Consider the following 21,156-nt stretch of genomic DNA (forward strand, 5'->3'; position numbering starts at 1 on the left):
TCTTCCTTTTCGGACGCTTGCCTCAGCCCCAAACACGAGTGGCCGGGGCCGCGCCTCTCGCCGCCGTGGCCGTGGCCACGAGCAAACGCCCCCGCCTGTGTCTGGACTCTCCATCAGCACTGCTTTTCCCCCACGGCGACAGCGGCGGCAGCGCCGACGGCGACGGCGGTGTCACACGCGGTGCCTTCTAACAAAGCCGGATCCCCTGTGGAAAGGAGCACCGGTGGGCAGACGGGTGCTTCGCACCACCGCAGCAGGTTTCCTGAATGCCCTTGCCGGTGCCGTGGGGGTGGCTGACAGTGTGGGATGAAGGTGTTTGTGGCCGCGGTCGGTGGCCACCCCACGCGGGTTAGGGAACGGAGCAGAAGGACCCCATGGAGAGAGGGCGGCGGTGGGCCGCGTGCTGGGAGGTGCGAGGAAGGGCCTGGGGTGTCTGGGTGGAGCGCGGGCAGGAGCGGGAGGTGTTGGGCTGGCGGGGACCTGGCCCGGGAGAGCGGCTGGCCACTCAGGCAGGGGCTCAGCAGAAGCTTGGGGGTGGTGGCAGCACCTGGCCCGGCACGTGTGTACGGGTGGGTCAGATCAGGGGCCGGGGTGGGCCTGGAGTAGGAGTGCGTCTGAGGAGCACTGGCGGAAGTGAGACTTCCGGGCAGGACATGTGACAGTCGGGCCTGGGATACAAGGGGAAGGTGGCGGGGAGAGGGGTCCGAGCCGGCAGGCTGGGGGGAAGGGCGGGGTGTGTGAGTGGGCTGTGGGGCGAGGAAGACGGTGGGAGAGGACCCCTTCGCGGTGGGGTGGCGGGTGAGCGCGCCAGACTGGTGTGCTGTGCGGCAAGGTGGTCAGGCTAACCAGTGGGTTGGGACTGGGGGCGGTGGGTAGGAGGCAGGCAAGAGAAGAGCAGAAACAGAGCGCGCCTCAGGGGCTAGGCGGGGTCCGAATGGGGTGGGGGCATTCTACTGCCCCAGAGACATATACATCACCTCTCATCGGGAGAAACCATCCGGTCTCAGGTGTGTGTGGCGGCGGGGGTGGGGGGAGGAGGGGTTGAGGTTGAAAGAGGCCAAAGGAGAGGTCCCCTATGATCCAGCAATCCCACTCCTGGGTACGTACCCGGCAATGACGAAACAAGAGTGCAAAAAGGCACAAGCACCTCCACGTTCACAGCGGCACTATTTGCAGTAGCCAAGACACGGGAAAAAACCCAAGTGCCCGTCAACGGGTGGCTAGTACAAGAAGAGGTGGTATATATGTACTATGGGATATTACTCAGCCATTAATAAAAAAGAATGAAATATTGCCATTTGCCGCAACAAGAATGCTCCCAGAGAATATTACACTTAGTGAAGTAGGTCCGACAGAGAAGCACAAAGATATGTGGAATCTAAAAAGTACTACCAATGAATCTATGTGCAAAACAGAAACAGACTCACAGACCTAGAAGACACAGTGATGGTTACCCGAGGTAAAAAGGAGGGGTGGAGGGATAAATTAGGAGCTCGATGAACAGATACACAGTACTTCATATAAAGGAGATAAGCAACAAGGATTTCCAGAATAACGCAGGGAGTGATAGTCAATATCCTGCAATAACCTGTAGTGGAAATCAATCTGAAACAATATTAGACATGGAAAACAGTATCCCCCTTGCTGTACACCTGAAACTAACTCAATATTGTTAATCAACTCTTCTTCTTAAACCACGAGTACTAGTACTTATAAGTAAGTAAGTAAGTAAATAAATAAAAACAACGACCAAAATAAACAGGAGAAACATGAGCCATCAGATGATCCAGCAATCCCCGTCGTGGGTACACATCCGCCAAAGAGAAAAACTGTTGTTTGAAGAGATCCACGCACCCCCGTGTTTGCAGCAGCACTGTGTGCCGCAGCCAAGACATAGAAAAAACCCATGTGCCCGTCAACAGTTGGCTGACAGGAAAAGATGCGGTATATATGTACTGTGGAATATTACTCAGCCATTTCAGAAAACGAAATATTGCCATTTGCCACAATAAGGATGGTCCTAGAGAACATTACACTTAGCGAAGTAAGTCTGACAGAGAAGCACAAACATACGTGGAATCTAAAACATAATAGAAAAGAAGGTATGTGCAAAAGAGAAACAGACTCACAGACATAGGAAACACACTGATGGTTCCCCGAGGAGAACGGGAGGGGTGGAGGCATAAATTAGGAGCTGCGATGAACAGATACACCGTACTTCATATAAAAGACATAAGCAACAAGGATTTCCAGAATAACACCGGGAATGATATTCAATATCCTGTAGTAAACTGTAATGGAAAGCAATCTGAAACAATATTAGACATGGAAGACAGTATCCGCTTTGCTGTGCACCTGAAACTAACTCAATATCGTTAATCAACTTTTCTTCCAAAATTACAGCTACTAGTTCTTATAAGTAAATGAATAAGTAAATATTAAATGCATAAATAAAAACAACACACTAAATAAATAGGTGGAATACGAGCTCCCATATGATCCAGCCCTCCCCATCGTGGGTACACATCGGCAAAGGAGAGAAACTGTCATTTGCAGAGATCCATGCACCCCCACGTTCACAGCAGCACTACGGGCCACAGCCAAGACATGGACAAAACCCAAGTGCCCATCAACCGATGGCTGGCACAGGAAGACGTGGTACGTATGTACTGTGGAATATTACTCAGCCATACAAAAGAGTGAGATATTGCCATTTGCACCGATAAGGATGGACCTAGAGTATACTCCACTTAGCGACGTAAGTCAGGCAGAGAAGCACAAAGATATGTGGAATCTAAACCGTACTACAAACGGATGTATGTGCCAAAGAGCAACGGACTCACAGACATGGAAAACACACTGTTCGTTACCCAAGGGGAAAGTGTAGGGCAGGGAAGAATCCGGAGCTGCGATTAACAGAGGGGAAATACTATACATAAAGCACAGAAGCAACAAGGATTTGCCGTACAGCACAGGGAACTGTATTCATATGTCGTGATAACGTATAATGGAAAATAACCTGGAAAAGGACATATAACTGAATCACTTGGCTGTACACCTGAAAGTAACCCAGTATTGTAAATCAACCGTACTGCTACGAAAAGGAGACGAAGACGAAGGGGGAAAAAAGGAGGGCAACGGGACAGAGGCAAGGGCAGGATCCTTGACAACGTAGGATTTGGAAAGGATCGGGGGAAAAGTGGGGAGATAGGGGGTGGGATGGGGGTGTCTGTGGGAGTAGGGTGGAGGCTGAGGTGGTGGTGCCGGTGGTGCTGTCCCGAGGGCTGACGCTGTTGGTGGGAGCAGAGGTTCAGGGGAGGGGGTGGTGTTTGTCGTGCTGATGGTGGTGGTGGCAGTAGTGGTGGAGGAGCGGGCCGGTGTTGGAAACGTATTTCTGTCGAGGGTCAGAACATGAATCTAGAGTGCAGTCTGCGATGATAGTGTGGACTTCTTTTTGAACTCCTCGTGCAAGTGGACGCTTTGGGGACTCTCCAGGAAAATGGGATGTATCACTCCCAGAGGTGGCAACTTCCTTGCTCCTGGTTGTGCAAACATAGTATAACTTTCGCAGTGCGGGCAGAGTGAGGCAGAGAGCTTGGAAACGTGGCGAAAGGTGAAGAGGTTGGGCTGTGCGGGTGCCAGTGTGGGGTGTTCCTTACAGCGAGAAGCGTGACACAAGCGGGGTCGGGGTAAGGACGAGAGCAAGGACAAGGAAGGGGTCTGGGCGTAAGAGTGGCTGAGCCCGCAAGGTGTCAGGTCCTGGAGGCGTGGCTCCCGGGTGTGTGTGGGGTGGGGGCGTCTGCGTGGGAAGGACAGGGGCCGGAAGGTGCGGTGGTGAGCGAGCTGTTGCAGGACCGGTGCCTTGAGTGTGGCAGCGGGGAAGCCCAGCTCCGCTGTGGGGCTGCGGGAACCAAAAGGGGACGCTGCGGCTGCATGGGCCGGGAATCGAACCCGGGCCTCCCGCGTGGCAGGCGAGAATTCTACCACTGAACCACCCATGCACCGATGGCCGCCGGCGCCCGGCGCTGCCCCAGCGGCGCTCGCCGCCAACCGCCGGACCCTGGTCACTGCTCGCCCCGTGGGCATGTGCTCCATTTGAGCAGGAGGCCGACGGGCCACCTGAATGAGAGGCTCCGGGCACGCTGGCGACCCCAGGGCGCGAGGCGGTCGGAAGCACCGAGGGACGAGGGACGGAGGGACGCAGGCGTGCTCGGCCCGTCCCGCGCTTTCTCTGCCGTCCACGGCCGCCGCGAGACTGTCGGTGTCGCCAGAGGAAGCCAGGAGCCGAAGCGGCCTGGCCCGCGCCCGAATCCCAGTCAGGGCAGGCGAGGCGTGGCCGCTGCGGCTGAGCGCCGACGTTCCTCTCAGCAGCCGCCCGGCCCCGACGCACAGCCCCTCTGGCGGCTGGCTTTCTTGCTGGTGCGGGGCGTGCGAGGGCGGGCGGGGGCAGGGATCGGAGCTCGGGGCTGTGCAGGGACCGCGAGCGTGGGAGATGGACACCGGGCACCGCCGCCGCCGCCGCCGCCGCCGCCGCCGCCGTCGCCGAGCGGCGCTCAGGCCACAAGACCAAAGGTGTCTGAGCCTCGCTTCTGCGCTCTGGCCCACCCCTCTCCCGCGGGGTCCCGCTCTGCTGCGTTGGTTGTGAGGAGAAGCACTTGGGCAGACTGGCTGCTGGCTCGCGGACAGCCCGGTGAGGGAGGGAGCGCGCCAGGGTGTGGTTGGGTCCGGCCGGAGCAGCGGCTTCCCCGAGGGACTTGCGCTGTGGCGCCGAGGTGGGTGGCCCGGGCTGGGGGCCGGACGTCTGTGGTGGGTGACAGGGCATCCAGGGCTTCCGCTCACTACTCACTGGAGCACCGTTCCCGGGAGCGACTCCTGCGCCAGGCCCCGTGCAGGGAGGGCCCCCTGTTGGCTGGCCAGCAGGAGGCTGGGCTGCACGCGGCCCGGCAGGCAGGCAGGCAGGCAGGCAGGCAGGCAGGCAGGTAGGCAGGTGTGGTCCGGCCAAGGTCCCAAGGCGAAAAAGCACCGAGGGCACGCACCACAGGCCGGCAAGACGGTGTGGCTGTGGAGGGAATGGAATGGGCAGGCGGGCCGTTGGGGCTGGCGGGAAGGACAGGATGTTGGAAAGAGGGAGAGCTGCTGGTGGCGGAAGTGGAAGAAAGGCTGTGAGAGCGAGTCCGCTGTTCACCGGGCCGAAGTCGGAGGGCGGGCCAGGCGTGGACGGGCTTTCCACACGCGGCCGTTCTGCGTGTGGCGGTGGGGGGCGGGGTGGAGCGTGGGAGTGGGAGTGGGAGGGAGGGACGAAGGCAGGCAGGCAGGCAGGCAGGCAGGCAGGCAGGCAGGAAAACCAGCAGCAGCAGCAGCAGCCGCAAGCAGGTGAGGAAAGATGGGCTGCGAAGGACTGAAGGTTTTTCTGGTGGGGGTGCAGGTAGGAGGGGGCTTAGGAGCTGGCCCCTGGGGAGGGCGTTTGTCCGGAAAGCCAGTCGCCGGAGGGTTCCTAGTGCGCCGTTTCTGCCAGGCCCGCGGCCGTGGCTGAGAAGGTCCCGCGTCTGAGAGGCGTGGATGTCCGGGCCGGAGTTTGGAGAGGCCGCAAGAGTGCAGGGCGCGAACGGACTGGAAGGCAGTAAAGCGCTGCCATAGGGCCGGGGTGCGTTTGTCGGGCGGGCCAAAAGGCTGGCTTGTCAGGAGTGGGATTCGAACCCACGCCTCCAGGGGAGACTGCGACCTGAACGCAGCGCCTTAGACCGCTCGGCCATCCTGACGGCGGGCCTGGGCGTGCGCGTGGCCGCTGGGCTGGCTGGGACCCGACGCGACGCGAACCCCGGTGCCCTTGGCGGGGCGCGGTGCTCCGCGCCAGGCGCGCGGCCGTCTGGGTGAGCGACAGAACGGGCGCGCGGCGGCCGACGGGGAGCACGGCCAGACGACGCGCCTGGCTGCGCCGCGGTGGCGCCCTCGCCCACCCCTGGCCCCGGACGCAGCCGGGCCGCGTCGGGCCAGCCCCTGCCGCCGACCCCCACCCGCGCGTCTCCTCGCCGGCCATGGCCCGGCGCGCGCCCACCCCCTCCTCGCAGCCTTGCTTTCCGTCTCGGGCCCCCTCCACCCGGCGCGATCCCCGCGTCGGAGGCAGTAGGCAGCGCGCACTCGGAGTTTTCAGGGCCACGCGGGTCCGGGTCCCTGTCGGGGTCGGGGGCTGCTGCTTTGGAGGACGCGGTTGGTGTGGCGTTGGGTCGGGTCGGGTCGGGCACGAGCCGGGCGCCCGTGGTGGGCAGGGGGCCGGAGGGCAGGGGGAGGCGTCGGCAGGCAGCCCGAGAGCGGCCGGGCGCGGGGGCGGTGGCCGCCGTCCTCGTTAGTATAGTGGTGAGTATCCCCGCCTGTCACGCGGGAGACCGGGGTTCGATTCCCCGACGGGGAGGCAACACGCCCTCTTTTGGTGGCTGGCGCCGCTCTCTGTCCTGCCGCCTGGCTCCCAAGGGCCCTTCTTCTCCTCCCTCCGCCCTCCGCCCTCCAGCGAGGCGCAGGGCGCCAGCGCGTGCCCAGCCTGCCCACCCTCGCCCCCCTCCAGCCACCCAGCCCTTCCTCCTCGCCGGGCGCTCAGTCGCCAGGGCCGAGCGACGGCCTCCTCTGGACCCCACAAGCGCCCGATGACATTGCGGCCCGCCCCAAGTGGCTGTCTCAGGGGGCTCCTTGCGTCGCGACGCACAGCTGCGCAGCTATGCACAGCGGCATAGGTGCACAGCTGCCGGGACGGGTGGGAGGCGGATGAGTGCCGTCCCCCTGTCGGTGCGGGGAGTGGCCTGGCCCAGCGCCCGGTGGAGAAGGGCTTTGGCGAGCCGGGGGCTGGAAGACGCGTGCCCCGGGGGCGGGGGCGGGCCGCGGCGTGGAGCGGAGGGCCCTGGAGCAGCAAGGCAGCGAGAGCGCCCCCCTGAGGCGGTCGGGCCGGTGGCCGAGGGCAGCTTCGTAGGGCTGGCGCGGGTGGGGCGCCGGGGAGCCTTGGTGGCGCCTGTGACGTCACAGAGCTGCCGGCCGGCGGGGCGTCGGGGCAGGGCTGCTCCAAGCGGCGGCTGCGGCGGCGGCGGCGGCTGAGGAGGAGGAGGAGGAGGAGGACGAGGAGGAGGACGAGGAAGAGAAAGGGGAGTAGGAGGAGGAAGAGAAGGAGGAGGAGGAGGAGGAGGAGGAGGAGGAGGAGGAGAAGGCGGCGGCGACGAGAGTGCGCTCGGGCGAGCCCGGTGCCGGCGTCTCGGGGCGGCCCGGGCTGTGCAGCGTTGGTGGTATAGTGGTGAGCATAGCTGCCTTCCAAGCAGTTGACCCGGGTTCGATTCCCGGCCAACGCAGCGGGCTGACCTTTTACCGAGCTCCACGGGCGGCCGGCCGGCCGGGGGCCTGTGAGGGAGAGCTGGGAGCAGGGAGCTAGCTGGCCCCAGCGGCTTTTCTTGTGTGTGCGAGAAGCAGGCGCGCAGTGTTCTGAGGGCGCTGCAAGCAGGAAGGACGGTAGGACACGTGGATTGCCAGGGGCGGCGCGTGGCTGGACTTGGAAAGGCCGGGTCTTGGCGCCAAGGTGGCGCCGAGCGGGTGCTATGGGTCCAGCAGGAGCAGTGGTAGAGCCTGACGCTCCCTGGTGGTCTAGTGGTTAGGATTCGGCGCTCTCACCGCCGCGGCCCGGGTTCGATTCCCGGTCAGGGAAGCCTTTCTTCTGCCTCTCTACCTCCCACCGTCCACATCCCACTTTTAGGCCACGCTTGCTCCGCGGCCTCGGCGCCCCGACAAGAGCCGCCCGGTGCCCTGCACCTCCAGCCCAAGCCCTGCCAGGCAACCTCCACCCTCCCTCCCCGGCCAAACCTTTTGGCCGCACTGGCGCGCGCCCACTCGAGGCCTTCGACGTCCCGTGTCTTCCTTTTCGGACGCTTGCCTCAGCCCCAAACACGAGTGGCCGGGGCCGCGCCTCTCGCCGCCGTGGCCGTGGCCACGAGCAAACGCCCCCGCCTGTGTCTGGACTCTCCATCAGCACTGCTTTTCCCCCACGGCGACAGCGGCGGCAGCGCCGACGGCGACGGCGGTGTCACACGCGGTGCCTTCTAACAAAGCCGGATCCCCTGTGGAAAGGAGCACCGGTGGGCAGACGGGTGCTTCGCACCACCGCAGCAGGTTTCCTGAACGCCCTTGCCGGTGCCGTGGGGGTGGCTGACAGTGTGGGATGAAGGTGTTTGTGGCCGCGGTCGGTGGCCACCCCACGCGGGTTAGGGAACGGAGCAGAAGGACCCCATGGAGAGAGGGCGGCGGTGGGCCGCGTGCTGGGAGGTGCGAGGAAGGGCCTGGGGTGTCTGGGTGGAGCGCGGGCAGGAGCGGGAGGTGTTGGGCTGGCGGGGACCTGGCCCGGGAGAGCGGCTGGCCACTCAGGCAGGGGCTCAGCAGAAGCTTGGGGGTGGTGGCAGCACCTGGCCCGGCACGTGTGTACGGGTGGGTCAGATCAGGGGCCGGGGTGGGCCTGGAGTAGGAGTGCGTCTGAGGAGCACTGGCGGAAGTGAGACTTCCGGGCAGGACATGTGACAGTCGGGCCTGGGATACAAGGGGAAGGTGGCGGGGAGAGGGGTCCGAGCCGGCAGGCTGGGGGGAAGGGCGGGGTGTGTGAGTGGGCTGTGGGGCGAGGAAGACGGTGGGAGAGGACCCCTTCGCGGTGGGGTGGCGGGTGAGCGCGCCAGACTGGTGTGCTGTGCGGCAAGGTGGTCAGGCTAACCAGTGAGTTGGGACTGGGGGCGGTGGGTAGGAGGCAGGCAAGAGAAGAGCAGAAACGGAGCGCGCCTCAGGGGCTAGGCGGGGTCCGAATGGGGTGGGGGCATTCTACTGCCCCAGAGACATATACATCACCTCTCATCGGGAGAAACCATCCGGTCTCAGGTGTGTGTGGCGGCGGGGGTGGGGGGAGGAGGGGTTGAGGTTGAAAGAGGCCAAAGGAGAGGTCCCCTATGATCCAGCAATCCCACTCCTGGGTACGTACCCGGCAATGACGAAACAAGAGTGCAAAAAGGCACAAGCACCTCCACGTTCACAGCGGCACTATTTGCAGTAGCCAAGACACGGGAAAAAACCCAAGTGCCCGTCAACGGGTGGCTAGTACAAGAAGAGGTGGTATATATGTACTATGGGATATTACTCAGCCATTAATAAAAAAGAATGAAATATTGCCATTTGCCGCAACAAGAATGCTCCCAGAGAATATTACACTTAGTGAAGTAGGTCCGACAGAGAAGCACAAAGATATGTGGAATCTAAAAAGTACTACCAATGAATCTATGTGCAAAACAGAAACAGACTCACAGACCTAGAAGACACAGTGATGGTTACCCGAGGTAAAAAGGAGGGGTGGAGGGATAAATTAGGAGCTCGATGAACAGATACACAGTACTTCATATAAAGGAGATAAGCAACAAGGATTTCCAGAATAACGCAGGGAGTGATAGTCAATATCCTGCAATAACCTGTAGTGGAAATCAATCTGAAACAATATTAGACATGGAAAACAGTATCCCCCTTGCTGTACACCTGAAACTAACTCAATATTGTTAATCAACTCTTCTTCTTAAACCACGAGTACTAGTACTTATAAGTAAGTAAGTAAGTAAATAAATAAAAACAACGACCAAAATAAACAGGAGAAACATGAGCCATCAGATGATCCAGCAATCCCCGTCGTGGGTACACATCCGCCAAAGAGAAAAACTGTTGTTTGAAGAGATCCACGCACCCCCGTGTTTGCAGCAGCACTGTGTGCCGCAGCCAAGACATAGAAAAAACCCATGTGCCCGTCAACAGTTGGCTGACAGGAAAAGATGCGGTATATATGTACTGTGGAATATTACTCAGCCATTTCAGAAAACGAAATATTGCCATTTGCCACAATAAGGATGGTCCTAGAGAACATTACACTTAGCGAAGTAAGTCTGACAGAGAAGCACAAACATACGTGGAATCTAAAACATAATAGAAAAGAAGGTATGTGCAAAAGAGAAACAGACTCACAGACATAGGAAACACACTGATGGTTCCCCGAGGAGAACGGGAGGGGTGGAGGCATAAATTAGGAGCTGCGATGAACAGATACACCGTACTTCATATAAAAGACATAAGCAACAAGGATTTCCAGAATAACACCGGGAATGATATTCAATATCCTGTAGTAAACTGTAATGGAAAGCAATCTGAAACAATATTAGACATGGAAGACAGTATCCGCTTTGCTGTGCACCTGAAACTAACTCAATATCGTTAATCAACTTTTCTTCCAAAATTACAGCTACTAGTTCTTATAAGTAAATGAATAAGTAAATATTAAATGCATAAATAAAAACAACACACTAAATAAATAGGTGGAATACGAGCTCCCATATGATCCAGCCCTCCCCATCGTGGGTACACATCGGCAAAGGAGAGAAACTGTCATTTGCAGAGATCCATGCACCCCCACGTTCACAGCAGCACTACGGGCCACAGCCAAGACATGGACAAAACCCAAGTGCCCATCAACCGATGGCTGGCACAGGAAGACGTGGTACGTATGTACTGTGGAATATTACTCAGCCATACAAAAGAGTGAGATATTGCCATTTGCACCGATAAGGATGGACCTAGAGTATACTCCACTTAGCGACGTAAGTCAGGCAGAGAAGCACAAAGATATGTGGAATCTAAACCGTACTACAAACGGATGTATGTGCCAAAGAGCAACGGACTCACAGACATGGAAAACACACTGTTCGTTACCCAAGGGGAAAGTGTAGGGCAGGGAAGAATCCGGAGCTGCGATTAACAGAGGGGAAATACTATACATAAAGCACAGAAGCAACAAGGATTTGCCGTACAGCACAGGGAACTGTATTCATATGTCGTGATAACGTATAATGGAAAATAACCTGGAAAAGGACATATAACTGAATCACTTGGCTGTACACCTGAAAGTAACCCAGTATTGTAAATCAACCGTACTGCTACGAAAAGGAGACGAAGACGAAGGGGGAAAAAAGGAGGGCAACGGGACAGAGGCAAGGGCAGGATCCTTGACAACGTAGGATTTGGAAAGGATCGGGGGAAAAGTGGGGAGATAGGGGGTGGGATGGGGGTGTCTGTGGGAGTAGGGTGGAGGCTGAGGTGGTGGTGCCGGTGGTGCTGTCCCGAGGGCTGACGCTGTTGGTGGGAGCAGAGGTTCAGGGGAGGGGGTGGTGTTTGTCGTGCTGATGGTGGTGGTGGCAGTAGTGGTGGAGGAGCGGGCCGGTGTTGGAAACGTATTTCTGTCGAGGGTCAGAACATGAATCTAGAGTGCAGTCTGCGATGATAGTGTGGACTTCTTTTTGAACTCCTCGTGCAAGTGGACGCTTTGGGGACTCTCCAGGAAAATGGGATGTATCACTCCCAGAGGTGGCAACTTCCTTGCTCCTGGTTGTGCAAACATAGTATAACTTTCGCAGTGCGGGCAGAGTGAGGCAGAGAGCTTGGAAACGTGGCGAAAGGTGAAGAGGTTGGGCTGTGCGGGTGCCAGTGTGGGGTGTTCCTTACAGCGAGAAGCGTGACACAAGCGGGGTCGGGGTAAGGACGAGAGCAAGGACAAGGAAGGGGTCTGGGCGTAAGAGTGGCTGAGCCCGCAAGGTGTCAGGTCCTGGAGGCGTGGCTCCCGGGTGTGTGTGGGGTGGGGGCGTCTGCGTGGGAAGGACAGGGGCCGGAAGGTGCGGTGGTGAGCGAGCTGTTGCAGGACCGGTGCCTTGAGTGTGGCAGCGGGGAAGCCCAGCTCCGCTGTGGGGCTGCGGGAACCAAAAGGGGACGCTGCGGCTGCATGGGCCGGGAATCGAACCCGGGCCTCCCGCGTGGCAGGCGAGAATTCTACCACTGAACCACCCATGCACCGATGGCCGCCGGCGCCCGGCGCTGCCCCAGCGGCGCTCGCCGCCAACCGCCGGACCCTGGTCACTGCTCGCCCCGTGGGCATGTGCTCCATTTGAGCAGGAGGCCGACGGGCCACCTGAATGAGAGGCTCCGGGCACGCTGGCGACCCCAGGGCGCGAGGCGGTCGGAAGCACCGAGGGACGAGGGACGGAGGGACGCAGGCGTGCTCGGCCCGTCCCGCGCTTTCTCTGCCGTCCACGGCCGCCGCGAGACTGTCGGTGTCGCCAGAGGAAGCCAGGAGCCGAAGCGGCCTGGCCCGCGCCCGAATCCCAGTCAGGGCAGGCGAGGCGTGGCCGCTGCGGCTGAGCGCCGACGTTCCTCTCAGCAGCCGCCCGGCCCCGACGCACAGCCCCTCTGGCGGCTGGCTTTCTTGCTGGTGCGGGGCGTGCGAGGGCGGGCGGGGGCAGGGATCGGAGCTCGGGGCTGTGCAGGGACCGCGAGCGTGGGAGATGGACACCGGGCACCGCCGCCGCCGCCGCCGCCGTCGCCGAGCGGCGCTCAGGCCACAAGACCAAAGGTTGTCTGAGCCTCGCTTCTGCGCTCTGGCCCACCCCTCTCCCGCGGGGTCCCGCTCTGCTGCGTTGGTTGTGAGGAGAAGCACTTGGGCAGACTGGCTGCTGGCTCGCGGACAGCCCGGTGAGGGAGGGAGCGCGCCAGGGTGTGGTTGGGTCCGGCCGGAGCAGCGGCTTCCCCGAGGGACTTGCGCTGTGGCGCCGAGGTGGGTGGCCCGGGCTGGGGGCCGGACGTCTGTGGTGGGTGACAGGGCATCCAGGGCTTCCGCTCACTACTCACTGGAGCAACCGTTCCCGGGAGCGACTCCTGCGCCAGGCCCCGTGCAGGGAGGGCCCCTGTTGGCTGGCCAGCAGGAGGCTGGGCTGCACGCGGCCCGGCAGGCAGGCAGGCAGGCAGGCAGGCAGGCAGGCAGGCAGGTAGGCAGGTGTGGTCCGGCCAAGGTCCCAAGGCGAAAAAGCACCGAGGGCACGCACCACAGGCCGGCAAGATGGTGTGGCTGTGGAGGGAATGGAATGGCAGGCGGGCCGTTGGGGCTGGCGGGAAGGACAGGATGTTGGAAAGAGGGAGAGCTGCTGGTGGCGGAAGTGGAAGAAAGGCTGTGAGAGCGAGTCCGCTGTTCACCGGGCCGAAGTCGGAGGGCGGGCCAGGCGTGGGACGGGCTTTCCACACGCGGCCGTTCTGCGTGTGGCGGTGGGGGCGGGGTGGAGCGTGGGAGTGGGAGTGGGAGGGAGGGACGAAGGCAGGCAGGCAGGCAGGCAGGGCAGGCAGGCAGGCAGGCAGGAAAACCAGCAGCAGCAGCAGCAGCCGCAAGCAGGTGAGGAAAGATGGGCTGCGAAGGACTGAAGGTTTTTTCTGGTGGGGGTGCAGGTAGGAGGGGGCTTAGGAGCTGGCCCCTGGGGAGGGCGTTTGTCCGGAAAGCCAGTCGCCGGAGGGTTCCTAGTGCGCCGTTTCTGCCAGGCCCGCGGCCGTGGCTGAGAAGGTCCCGCGTCTGAGAGGCGTGGATGTCCGGGCCGGAGTTTGGAGAGGCCGCAAGAGTGCAGGGCGCGAACGGACTGGAAGGCAGTAAAGCGCTGCCATAGGGCCGGGTGCGTTTGTCGGGCGGGCCAAAAGGCTTGGCTTGTCAGGAGTGGGATTCGAACCCACGCCTCCAGGGGAGACTGCGACCTGAACGCAGCGCCTTAGACCGCTCGGCCATCCTGACGGCGGGCCTGGGCGTGCGCAGTGGCCGCTGGGCTGGCTGGGACACGACGCGACGCGAACCCCGGTGCCCTTGGCGGGGCGCGGTGCTCCGCGCCAGGCGCGCGGCCGTCTGGGTGAGCGACAGAACGGGCGCGCGGCGGGCCGACGGGGAGCACGGCCAGACGACGCGCCTGGCTGCGCCGCGGTGGCGCCCTCGCCCACCCCCCTGGCCCCGGACGCAGCCGGGCCGCGTCGGGCCAGCCCCTGCCGCCGACCCCCACCCGCGCGTCTCCTCGCCGGCCATGGCCCGGCGCGCGCCCACCCCCTCCTCGCAGCCTTGCTTTCCGTCTCGGGCCCCCCTCCACCCGGCGCGATCCCCGCGTCGGAGGCAGTAGGCAGCGCGCACTCGGAGTTTTCAGGGCCACGCGGGTCCGGGTCCCTGTCGGGGTCGGGGGCTGCTGCTTTGGAGGACGCGGTTGGTGTGGCGTTGGGTCGGGTCGGGTCGGGCACGAGCCGGGCGCCCGTGGTGGGCAGGGGGCCGGAGGGCAGGGGGAGGCGTCGGCAGGCAGCCCGAGAGCGGCCGGGCGCGGGGGGCGGTGGCCGCCGTCCTCGTTAGTATAGTGGTGAGTATCCCCGCCTGTCACGCGGGAGACCGGGGTTCGATTCCCCGACGGGGAGGCAACACGCCCTCTTTTGGTGGCTGGCGCCGCTCTCTGTCCTGCCGCCTGGCTCCCAAGGGCCCCTTCTTCTCCTCCCTCCGCCCTCCGCCCTCCAGCGAGGCGCAGGGCGCCAGCGCGTGCCCAGCCTGCCCACCCCGCCCCCCTCCAGCCACCCAGCCCTTCCTCCTCGCCGGGCGCTCAGTCGCCAGGGCCGAGCGACGGCCTCCTCTGGACCCCACAAGCGCCCGATGACATTGCGGCCCGCCCCAAGTGGCTGTCTCAGGGGGCTCCTTGCGTCGCGACGCACAGCTGCGCAGCTATGCACAGCGGCATAGGTGCACAGCTGCCGGGACGGGTGGGAGGCGGATGAGTGCCGTCCCCCTGTCGGTGCGGGGAGTGGCCTGGCCCAGCGCCCGGTGGAGAAGGGCTTTGGCGAGCCGGGGGCTGGAAGACGCGTGCCCCGGGGGCGGGGGCGGGCCGCGGCGTGGAGCGGAGGGCCCTGGAGCAGCAAGGCAGCGAGAGCGCCCCCCTGAGGCGGTCGGGCCGGTGGCCGAGGGCAGCTTCGTAGGGCTGGCGCGGGTGGGGCGCCGGGGAGCCTTGGTGGCGCCTGTGACGTCACAGAGCTGCCGGCCGGCGGGGCGTCGGGGCAGGGCTGCTCCAAGCGGCGGCTGCGGCGGCGGCGGCGGCTGAGGAGGAGGAGGAGGAGTGAGGACGAGGAGGAGGACGAGGAAGAGAAAGGGGAGTAGGAGGAGGAAGAGAAGGAGGAGGAGGAGGGAGGAGGAGGAGGAGGAGGAGAAGGCGGCGGCGACGAGAGTGCGCTCGGGCGAGCCCGGTGCCGGCGTCTCGGGGCGGCCCGGGCTGTGCAGCGTTGGTGGTATAGTGGTGAGCATAGCTGCCTTCCAAGCAGTTGACCCGGGTTCGATTCCCGGCCAACGCAGCGGGCTGACCTTTTACCGAGCTCCACGGGCGGCCGGCCGGCCGGGGGCCTGTGAGGGAGAGCTGGGAGCAGGGAGCTAGCTGGCCCCAGCGGCTTTTCTTGTGTGTGCGAGAAGCAGGCGCGCAGTGTTCTGAGGGCGCTGCAAGCAGGAAGGACGGTAGGACACGTGGATTGCCAGGGGCGGCGCGTGGCTGGACTTGGAAAGGCCGGGTCTTGGCGCCAAGGTGGCGCCGAGCGGGTGCTATGGGTCCAGCAGGAGCAGTGGTAGAGCCTGACGCTCCCTGGTGGTCTAGTGGTTAGGATTCGGCGCTCTCACCGCCGCGGCCCGGGTTCGATTCCCGGTCAGGGAAGCCTTTCTTCTGCCTCTCTACCTCCCACCGTCCACATCCCACTTTTAGGCCACGCTTGCTCCGCGGCCTCGGCGCCCCGACAAGAGCCGCCCGGTGCCCTGCACCTCCAGCCCAAGCCCTGCCAGGCAACCTCCACCCTCCCTCCCCGGCCAAACCTTTTGGCCGCACTGGCGCGCGCCCACTCGAGGCCTTCGACGTCCCGTGTCTTCCTTTTCGGACGCTTGCCTCAGCCCCAAACACGAGTGGCCGGGGCCGCGCCTCTCGCCGCCGTGGCCGTGGCCACGAGCAAACGCCCCCGCCTGTGTCTGGACTCTCCATCAGCACTGCTTTTCCCCCACGGCGACAGCGGCGGCAGCGCCGACGGCGACGGCGGTGTCACACGCGGTGCCTTCTAACAAAGCCGGATCCCCTGTGGAAAGGAGCACCGGTGGGCAGACGGGTGCTTCGCACCACCGCAGCAGGTTTCCTGAACGCCCTTGCCGGTGCCGTGGGGGTGGCTGACAGTGTGGGATGAAGGTGTTTGTGGCCGCGGTCGGTGGCCACCCCACGCGGGTTAGGGAACGGAGCAGAAGGACCCCATGGAGAGAGGGCGGCGGTGGGCCGCGTGCTGGGAGGTGCGAGGAAGGGCCTGGGGTGTCTGGGTGGAGCGCGGGCAGGAGCGGGAGGTGTTGGGCTGGCGGGGACCTGGCCCGGGAGAGCGGCTGGCCACTCAGGCAGGGGCTCAGCAGAAGCTTGGGGGTGGTGGCAGCACCTGGCCCGGCACGTGTGTACGGGTGGGTCAGATCAGGGGCCGGGGTGGGCCTGGAGTAGGAGTGCGTCTGAGGAGCACTGGCGGAAGTGAGACTTCCGGGCAGGACATGTGACAGTCGGGCCTGGGATACAAGGGGAAGGTGGCGGGGAGAGGGGTCCGAGCCGGCAGGCTGGGGGGAAGGGCGGGGTGTGTGAGTGGGCTGTGGGGCGAGGAAGACGGTGGGAGAGGACCCCTTCGCGGTGGGGTGGCGGGTGAGCGCGCCAGACTGGTGTGCTGTGCGGCAAGGTGGTCAGGCTAACCAGTGGGTTGGGACTGGGGGCGGTGGGTAGGAGGCAGGCAAGAGAAGAGCAGAAACGGAGCGCGCCTCAGGGGCTAGGCGGGGTCCGAATGGGGTGGGGGCATTCTACTGCCCCAGAGACATATACATCACCTCTCATCGGGAGAAACCATCCGGTCTCAGGTGTGTGTGGCGGCGGGGGTGGGGGGAGGAGGGGTTGAGGTTGAAAGAGGCCAAAGGAGAGGTCCCCTATGATCCAGCAATCCCACTCCTGGGTACGTACCCGGCAATGACGAAACAAGAGTGCAAAAAGGCACAAGCACCTCCACGTTCACAGCGGCACTATTTGCAGTAGCCAAGACACGGGAAAAAACCCAAGTGCCCGTCAACGGGTGGCTAGTACAAGAAGAGGTGGTATATATGTACTATGGGATATTACTCAGCCATTAATAAAAAAGAATGAAATATTGCCATTTGCCGCAACAAGAATGCTCCCAGAGAATATTACACTTAGTGAAGTAGGTCCGACAGAGAAGCACAAAGATATGTGGAATCTAAAAAGTACTACCAATGAATCTATGTGCAAAACAGAAACAGACTCACAGACCTAGAAGACACAGTGATGGTTACCCGAGGTAAAAAGGAGGGGTGGAGGGATAAATTAGGAGCTCGATGAACAGATACACAGTACTTCATATAAAGGAGATAAGCAACAAGGATTTCCAGAATAACGCAGGGAGTGATAGTCAATATCCTGCAATAACCTGTAGTGGAAATCAATCTGAAACAATATTAGACATGGAAAACAGTATCCCCCTTGCTGTACACCTGAAACTAACTCAATATTGTTAATCAACTCTTCTTCTTAAACCACGAGTACTAGTACTTATAAGTAAGTAAGTAAGTAAATAAATAAAAACAACGACCAAAATAAACAGGAGAAACATGAGCCATCAGATGATCCAGCAATCCCCGTCGTGGGTACACATCCGCCAAAGAGAAAAACTGTTGTTTGAAGAGATCCACGCACCCCCGTGTTTGCAGCAGCACTGTGTGCCGCAGCCAAGACATAGAAAAAACCCATGTGCCCGTCAACAGTTGGCTGACAGGAAAAGATGCGGTATATATGTACTGTGGAATATTACTCAGCCATTTCAGAAAACGAAATATTGCCATTTGCCACAATAAGGATGGTCCTAGAGAACATTACACTTAGCGAAGTAAGTCTGACAGAGAAGCACAAACATACGTGGAATCTAAAACATAATAGAAAAGAAGGTATGTGCAAAAGAGAAACAGACTCACAGACATAGGAAACACACTGATGGTTCCCCGAGGAGAACGGGAGGGGTGGAGGCATAAATTAGGAGCTGCGATGAACAGATACACCGTACTTCATATAAAAGACATAAGCAACAAGGATTTCCAGAATAACACCGGGAATGATATTCAATATCCTGTAGTAAACTGTAATGGAAAGCAATCTGAAACAATATTAGACATGGAAGACAGTATCCGCTTTGCTGTGCACCTGAAACTAACTCAATATCGTTAATCAACTTTTCTTCCAAAATTACAGCTACTAGTTCTTATAAGTAAATGAATAAGTAAATATTAAATGCATAAATAAAAACAACACACTAAATAAATAGGTGGAATACGAGCTCCCATATGATCCAGCCCTCCCCATCGTGGGTACACATCGGCAAAGGAGAGAAACTGTCATTTGCAGAGATCCATGCACCCCCACGTTCACAGCAGCACTACGGGCCACAGCCAAGACATGGACAAAACCCAAGTGCCCATCAACCGATGGCTGGCACAGGAAGACGTGGTACGTATGTACTGTGGAATATTACTCAGCCATACAAAAGAGTGAGATATTGCCATTTGCACCGATAAGGATGGACCTAGAGTATACTCCACTTAGCGACGTAAGTCAGGCAGAGAAGCACAAAGATATGTGGAATCTAAACCGTACTACAAACGGATGTATGTGCCAAAGAGCAACGGACTCACAGACATGGAAAACACACTGTTCGTTACCCAAGGGGAAAGTGTAGGGCAGGGAAGAATCCGGAGCTGCGATTAACAGAGGGGAAATACTATACATAAAGCACAGAAGCAACAAGGATTTGCCGTACAGCACAGGGAACTGTATTCATATGTCGTGATAACGTATAATGGAAAATAACCTGGAAAAGGACATATAACTGAATCACTTGGCTGTACACCTGAAAGTAACCCAGTATTGTAAATCAACCGTACTGCTACGAAAAGGAGACGAAGACGAAGGGGGAAAAAAGGAGGGCAACGGGACAGAGGCAAGGGCAGGATCCTTGACAACGTAGGATTTGGAAAGGATCGGGGGAAAAGTGGGGAGATAGGGGGTGGGATGGGGGTGTCTGTGGGAGTAGGGTGGAGGCTGAGGTGGTGGTGCCGGTGGTGCTGTCCCGAGGGCTGACGCTGTTGGTGGGAGCAGAGGTTCAGGGGAGGGGGTGGTGTTTGTCGTGCTGATGGTGGTGGTGGCAGTAGTGGTGGAGGAGCGGGCCGGTGTTGGAAACGTATTTCTGTCGAGGGTCAGAACATGAATCTAGAGTGCAGTCTGCGATGATAGTGTGGACTTCTTTTTGAACTCCTCGTGCAAGTGGACGCTTTGGGGACTCTCCAGGAAAATGGGATGTATCACTCCCAGAGGTGGCAACTTCCTTGCTCCTGGTTGTGCAAACATAGTATAACTTTCGCAGTGCGGGCAGAGTGAGGCAGAGAGCTTGGAAACGTGGCGAAAGGTGAAGAGGTTGGGCTGTGCGGGTGCCAGTGTGGGGTGTTCCTTACAGCGAGAAGCGTGACACAAGCGGGGTCGGGGTAAGGACGAGAGCAAGGACAAGGAAGGGGTCTGGGCGTAAGAGTGGCTGAGCCCGCAAGGTGTCAGGTCCTGGAGGCGTGGCTCCCGGGTGTGTGTGGGGTGGGGGCGTCTGCGTGGGAAGGACAGGGGCCGGAAGGTGCGGTGGTGAGCGAGCTGTTGCAGGACCGGTGCCTTGAGTGTGGCAGCGGGGAAGCCCAGCTCCGCTGTGGGGCTGCGGGAACCAAAAGGGGACGCTGCGGCTGCATGGGCCGGGAATCGAACCCGGGCCTCCCGCGTGGCAGGCGAGAATTCTACCACTGAACCACCCATGCACCGATGGCCGCCGGCGCCCGGCGCTGCCCCAGCGGCGCTCGCCGCCAACCGCCGGACCCTGGTCACTGCTCGCCCCGTGGGCATGTGCTCCATTTGAGCAGGAGGCCGACGGGCCACCTGAATGAGAGGCTCCGGGCACGCTGGCGACCCCAGGGCGCGAGGCGGTCGGAAGCACCGAGGGACGAGGGACGGAGGGACGCAGGCGTGCTCGGCCCGTCCCGCGCTTTCTCTGCCGTCCACGGCCGCCGCGAGACTGTCGGTGTCGCCAGAGGAAGCCAGGAGCCGAAGCGGCCTGGCCCGCGCCCGAATCCCAGTCAGGGCAGGCGAGGCGTGGCCGCTGCGGCTGAGCGCCGACGTTCCTCTCAGCAGCCGCCCGGCCCCGACGCACAGCCCCTCTGGCGGCTGGCTTTCTTGCTGGTGCGGGGCGTGCGAGGGCGGGCGGGGGCAGGGATCGGAGCTCGGGGCTGTGCAGGGACCGCGAGCGTGGGAGATGGACACCGGGCACCGCCGCCGCCGCCGCCGCCGCCGCCGCCGCCGCCGTCGCCGAGCGGCGCTCAGGCCACAAGACCAAAGGTGTCTGAGCCTCGCTTCTGCGCTCTGGCCCACCCCTCTCCCGCGGGGTCCCGCTCTGCTGCGTTGGTTGTGAGGAGAAGCACTTGGGCAGACTGGCTGCTGGCTCGCGGACAGCCCGGTGAGGGAGGGAGCGCGCCAGGGTGTGGTTGGGTCCGGCCGGAGCAGCGGCTTCCCCGAGGGACTTGCGCTGTGGCGCCGAGGTGGGTGGCCCGGGCTGGGGGCCGGACGTCTGTGGTGGGTGACAGGGCATCCAGGGCTTCCGCTCACTACTCACTGGAGCACCGTTCCCGGGAGCGACTCCTGCGCCAGGCCCCGTGCAGGGAGGGCCCCCTGTTGGCTGGCCAGCAGGAGGCTGGGCTGCACGCGGCCCGGCAGGCAGGCAGGCAGGCAGGCAGGCAGGCAGGCAGGTAGGCAGGTGTGGTCCGGCCAAGGTCCCAAGGCGAAAAAGCACCGAGGGCACGCACCACAGGCCGGCAAGACGGTGTGGCTGTGGAGGGAATGGAATGGGCAGGCGGGCCGTTGGGGCTGGCGGGAAGGACAGGATGTTGGAAAGAGGGAGAGCTGCTGGTGGCGGAAGTGGAAGAAAGGCTGTGAGAGCGAGTCCGCTGTTCACCGGGCCGAAGTCGGAGGGCGGGCCAGGCGTGGACGGGCTTTCCACACGCGGCCGTTCTGCGTGTGGCGGTGGGGGCGGGGTGGAGCGTGGGAGTGGGAGTGGGAGGGAGGGACGAAGGCAGGCAGGCAGGCAGGCAGGCAGGCAGGCAGGCAGGCAGGAAAACCAGCAGCAGCAGCAGCAGCCGCAAGCAGGTGAGGAAAG

The 21,156-nt window shown here is 61.4% G+C and overlaps 11 non-coding genes across 11 annotated transcripts; 6 read left to right on the forward strand and 5 right to left on the reverse strand.

Moving 5' to 3' along the window:
• Window positions 1-3,930: 3,930 nt before the first annotated feature.
• On the reverse strand, window positions 3,931-4,001 carry TRNAG-GCC (transfer RNA glycine (anticodon GCC)). The gene has a single exon. It is a non-coding gene; the product is annotated as a tRNA-Gly (tRNA).
• A 1,675-nt stretch (window positions 4,002-5,676) lies between these two features.
• On the reverse strand, window positions 5,677-5,759 carry TRNAL-CAG (transfer RNA leucine (anticodon CAG)). Its single transcript has one exon. It is a non-coding gene; the product is annotated as a tRNA-Leu (tRNA).
• Window positions 5,760-6,337: 578 nt separating this feature from the next.
• Window positions 6,338-6,409, forward strand: TRNAD-GUC (transfer RNA aspartic acid (anticodon GUC)). Its single transcript has one exon. It is a non-coding gene; the product is annotated as a tRNA-Asp (tRNA).
• An 847-nt stretch (window positions 6,410-7,256) lies between these two features.
• Window positions 7,257-7,328, forward strand: TRNAG-UCC (transfer RNA glycine (anticodon UCC)). The gene has a single exon. It is a non-coding gene; the product is annotated as a tRNA-Gly (tRNA).
• Window positions 7,329-7,606: 278 nt separating this feature from the next.
• Window positions 7,607-7,678, forward strand: TRNAE-CUC (transfer RNA glutamic acid (anticodon CUC)). The gene has a single exon. It is a non-coding gene; the product is annotated as a tRNA-Glu (tRNA).
• Window positions 7,679-11,812: 4,134 nt separating this feature from the next.
• TRNAG-GCC (transfer RNA glycine (anticodon GCC)) lies at window positions 11,813-11,883 on the reverse strand. The gene has a single exon. It is a non-coding gene; the product is annotated as a tRNA-Gly (tRNA).
• A 1,673-nt stretch (window positions 11,884-13,556) lies between these two features.
• On the reverse strand, window positions 13,557-13,639 carry TRNAL-CAG (transfer RNA leucine (anticodon CAG)). The gene has a single exon. It is a non-coding gene; the product is annotated as a tRNA-Leu (tRNA).
• A 584-nt stretch (window positions 13,640-14,223) lies between these two features.
• Window positions 14,224-14,295, forward strand: TRNAD-GUC (transfer RNA aspartic acid (anticodon GUC)). The gene has a single exon. It is a non-coding gene; the product is annotated as a tRNA-Asp (tRNA).
• An 846-nt stretch (window positions 14,296-15,141) lies between these two features.
• On the forward strand, window positions 15,142-15,213 carry TRNAG-UCC (transfer RNA glycine (anticodon UCC)). The gene has a single exon. It is a non-coding gene; the product is annotated as a tRNA-Gly (tRNA).
• Window positions 15,214-15,491: 278 nt separating this feature from the next.
• TRNAE-CUC (transfer RNA glutamic acid (anticodon CUC)) lies at window positions 15,492-15,563 on the forward strand. The gene has a single exon. It is a non-coding gene; the product is annotated as a tRNA-Glu (tRNA).
• Window positions 15,564-19,697: 4,134 nt separating this feature from the next.
• Window positions 19,698-19,768, reverse strand: TRNAG-GCC (transfer RNA glycine (anticodon GCC)). The gene has a single exon. It is a non-coding gene; the product is annotated as a tRNA-Gly (tRNA).
• Between the last annotated feature and the right edge of the window lie 1,388 nt (window positions 19,769-21,156).

The sequence above is a fragment of the Eubalaena glacialis genome, unplaced genomic scaffold (assembly GCF_028564815.1).
Source record: "Eubalaena glacialis isolate mEubGla1 unplaced genomic scaffold, mEubGla1.1.hap2.+ XY scaffold_456, whole genome shotgun sequence".
Lineage (NCBI taxonomy): Eukaryota > Metazoa > Chordata > Mammalia > Artiodactyla > Balaenidae > Eubalaena > Eubalaena glacialis.